General features: G+C 46.8%; 1 protein-coding gene across 1 annotated transcript in view; it reads left to right on the top strand.

Moving 5' to 3' along the window:
* Window positions 1-598: 598 nt before the first annotated feature.
* The window catches only part of LOC120916515 (potassium voltage-gated channel subfamily C member 1-like), a 171,596-nt gene continuing 167,846 nt past the window's right edge, over window positions 599-4,348 (top strand). The window contains exon 1 of the mRNA XM_040327531.1: window positions 599-937. The gene's annotated coding sequence lies outside the window, so the exon portion shown is untranslated. The remainder of the gene's footprint in view (window positions 938-4,348) is intronic.

Below are 4,348 nucleotides of genomic sequence, written 5' to 3'. Positions count from 1 at the left end.
ATGGTGTGTGTGTGTGTGTGTGTGTGTGTGTGTGTGTGTGTAGCATGGTGTGTGTGTGTGTGTGTGTGTAGCATTGCCAACACACAGCACCTCTCAACACGTTCTTTTCACAACTCTACAGCATCCTCTTAAGGTGGCTCCTCCATCACACAGCTTCCAGGCAAGGCTCTTCTTACACTGAGATCCCTGAGCCTCAGCAATGCCACTGCCCTGATCTCAGCTGATCACATCCCAGGGTACAGATTGCATTCATCTGCTGCCAATGCATGCCTTCTCTTTCCCTGCCTTTTGCTCCATTACAAAGATGCCCAGGCTTGCCACAGGTGTGAGATGCTGAGGGTACCAGTGTGGACTGTTTCCAGAAACCCAGCGCTTGCCACAACATCACCCCTCCAAGTCACATCCGACCTCAGCCATCAACAGGAGGTAAAGTGGGATCAAGAAGAGCTGGAAGATTGATATTCCACCTTAATGAGGCGATGATGTCATAGCACGGTCTGCAGCAGACTGGGCACAACCCCATTCTGCATCTTGCAAGCTGGGGGAGAGCTACAATCTCAGGCACAAACCATTCTCGTTTTTTTTTCGTTTTTTTTTTTTTTTCTTTCTTTTTTTTTTTTTTTTTTTTTTTGAAACCTCCCATTCTTTTTTGACACGGCTGTAACCAGCAGGCCAGGCAAGGCAACAATATAAATCCGATCTGCGATCAAGCTGGTTTTTCTTTTTTTTTTATTATTCTATTTTTTTAAACAACAATTTTCATTTTTTTTTTTTTTTTTTCATTCTCATTCACAAGCCTGGAGTCCATGATCATCCTGTGGGGAATAATACAGAGAGAACACATTAGGAGAATGTATTTATTATTTGATAAGGTGCACTACTCTGCCTTTAAGGGGACCTGTCTGAAAGCTAAGCAGACTTAAGTGCTCATTCACAAGTAAGTACTCAATTATTATTTTTGTGCTGTTATTACAGTCACCCATGTCTTTTATTTCATTTTTGCATTATTTTTTATCTTTTTTTTTATTATTATTCTGCTGACATTGTATAGGATTCTCCACGCACAAGGCAAATTGCAATCCTCAGCTTGCACCTTGGAGAATTCTAAGGTTACCAGTTAAGATGCAGCTCCATTGATTGTTCCTGAGTTGGGATTTTTTTTTTTTCTACTTGCTTGCAGCAAGGCAGAACCAGAAGCACCTGCTGATCTCCTGACTTTCCAGCGCAGTCATTGAAGCCTGTAAGGGGTGCTGCCTGCTTACCTTATGGACTAAAGGTGCCCATTTTTCACCCCTAATCAATGCAGCAGGTTATGGTTCTTTACTTCAATCCCATTTAAAACTCAGAGCTAATATAATAACCTATTGCCCTTCCAGTGGGGAGGAAAAAGTCAGTCTTTTGATTGCTGGGCATTGCTATTGCTGTCCACAGCTGTGCAGACTAAATTAGCTGCGGCTGCTTTGGCATTTCTCTAAGGTTGTGGACGACGCAGAGTTTTGATTTAAACGTTCTTGTTAGGTTGGGGGGTATAGCTTTGTGCAATATTTGCACCTATCTTAAACCACAGGAGGTGCCCAGGTGACCCTTCCAGCAGCATGGGCTCCTGTCCTTGCTCTGTGCTCCTGTCCTTGCTCTGTGCTCCTGTCCTTGCTCTGTGCTTCTGTCCATGCTCTGTGCTCCTATCCTTGCTCTGTGCTTCTGTCCATGCTCTGTGCTCCTGTCCTTGCTCTGTGCTCCTGTCCTTGCTCTGTGCACCTGTCCTTGCTCTGTGCTCCTGTCCTTGCTCTGTGCACCTGTCCTTGCTCTGTGCTCCTGTCCATGCTCTGTGCTCCTGTCCTTGCTCTGTGCTCCTGTCCATGCTCTGTGCTCCTGTCCTTGCTCTGTGCTCCTGTCTTTGCTCTGTGCTCCTGTCTTTTCTCTGTGCTCCTGTCCTTGCTCTGTGCTCCTGTCCTTGCTCTGTGCTCCTGTCCTTGCTCTGTGCTCCTGTCCCTGCTCTGTGCTCCTGTCCTTGCTCTGTGCTCCTGTCTTTGCTCTGTGCTCCTGTCCTTGCTCTGTGCTCCTGTCCCTGCTCTGGGCTCCTGTCCTTGCTCTGGGCTCCTGTCCTTGCTCTGGGCTCCTGTCCTTGCTTTGTGCTCCTGTCCCTGCTCTGTGCTCCTGTCCCTGCTCTGTGCTCCTGTCCCTGCTCTGTGCTCCTGCCTTTGCTCTGTGCTCCTGTCCCTGCTCTGTGCTCCTGTCTTTGCTCTGTGCTCCTGTCCTTGCTCTGTGCTCCTGTCCTTGCTCTGTGCTCCTGTCCTTGCTCTGTGCTCCTGTCCTTGCTCTGTGCTCCTGTCCTTGCTCTGTGCTCCTGTCCTTGCTCTGTGCTCCTGACCTTGCTCTGGGCTCCTGTCCTTGCTCTGGGCTCCTGTCCTTGCTCTGGGCTCCTGTCCTTGCTCCTTGCTATGGGCTCCTGTCCTTGCTCTGTGCTCCTGTGCTTGTTCTGTGCTCCTGTCCTTGTTCTGTGCTCCTGTCCTTGCTCTGTGCTCCTGTCCCTGCTCTGGGCTCCTGTCCTTGTTATGTGCTCCTGTCCTTGCTCTGGGCTCCATATGCAGTGGCTCATTACAGCAACTTCAACTTGCTAAAAGTTTTGGGTGCAACCAGCAGCCTCTGCATGGACTGATACAACATCGGGTCTGATAGGGACTCTCCGCTAAATACTACAATAAAGTGATGCAGTGATGTAACACAATGGGGGCTATGCAGTGATGCAGGCCACAGGCAAGCGAGGGGTAGCAATGCAGGCAGACCTTAGTAGGGTCCCCTCTACAGATAGCAAATGTCACCTATAGGCACAAGACCAGGGGGGATATACTGTATGCAGCTGCTGATAATAACACTGCAGAGTGTGTCATTTATTATGTAGGAGAAAATGGTCTCACAGAGAGCACAGTATGTATATTGATAGCTTAGTGCATAGATCAAAGCTACAGCCTGTATATAATGCTATGTACATATATACACGATGCTCGCATATTATACAGGATTATTCTGTAACACTATAGTTTTTATAAAAGAGAATGAAGCAGATAATGCAAGTAGGAGAACATAGTCTCCAATAGAGCACAGTATGCATAGTTACATAGTTACATGGTGAGGTTGAAAAAAAGACACAAGTCCATCAAGTCCAACCTGTGTTAGGTTATCTATGTGGCTAGTGATACACAATATACATATACTGTACATATACACAATGCATACAGCATATACATGATGGTACTGTAACACTATAGTTTTATAAAAGAGGATGAGTATCAAGCAGATACTGCAAGTAGGAGAACATAGTCTCCCATAGATTAAAGTATGCATAGTGATAGCTTAGTACATAGATCAAAACTACAGCCTAGTATACTATCATGTATAAGATGCTATGTACATACACAATGCACACATAATATGAAGGATGGTACTGTACCACTATCGTTTTTATAAAAGAGGATGAGTATGAAGCAGATACTGCAAGGAGAACATAGTCTCCCATAGAACACAGTCACATTTTACCCTTTCTTCGACCGCTAGTGGGGCTTAAAAGCGACCCCCCCCACGTTAAAATGTAAAAACACCCCACTGTGCCGCCTGCATCTTTCAATATCTCTTTGTCACTACTGTGTACCCCCTCTCCACAACTGCACCTCTGGACCCCTTTACATTACACAGCACCCCACAGCTCTGGACCCCTTTACATTACACAGCACCCTGCATCACTGCCCCCCTTTACATTACACAGCACCCTGCACCACTGGACCCCTTTACATTACACAGCACCTGCATCACTGCCCCCCTTTACATTACACAGCACCCTGCACCACTGGACCCCTTTACATTACACAGCACCCTGCACCACTGGACCCCTTTACATTACACAGCACCCTGCACCACTGGACCCCTTTACATTACACAGCACCCTGCATTACTGGCCCCCTTTACATTACACAGCACCCCTTTCCCTTGACTCAAACACTACACTATATTGACAGTATATTTATTTCAGGTCTAGAGAGGAACCTTTTGGAATGAGGGACAAATGAATTTGATTTCAGAAGAGGGACAGTCACTCTAAATAAGGGACAACTAGAGGGGAGGGGAGGGGAGCGCCTTAATTTACTGCTTAAATCGGCCCCAGGGCCAGTTTGGCCCTGCTCCTGGCTCTCCCTGGCGATTCCAGGGGGCAAACGACCCCCCTTGCCCTATGGAGCGGACGCCCATGCCTATTATGTCATCCTGGACATAATGCATCGTACATACACAATGCACACATAATATACAGGATGGTATTGTAACACTATAGTTTTGAGTATGAAGCAGATACTGCATA

This window comes from Rana temporaria, chromosome 10 (assembly GCF_905171775.1).
Source record: "Rana temporaria chromosome 10, aRanTem1.1, whole genome shotgun sequence".
NCBI lineage: Eukaryota > Metazoa > Chordata > Amphibia > Anura > Ranidae > Rana > Rana temporaria.
This window is presented reverse-complemented; position numbering and strand designations above follow the sequence as displayed.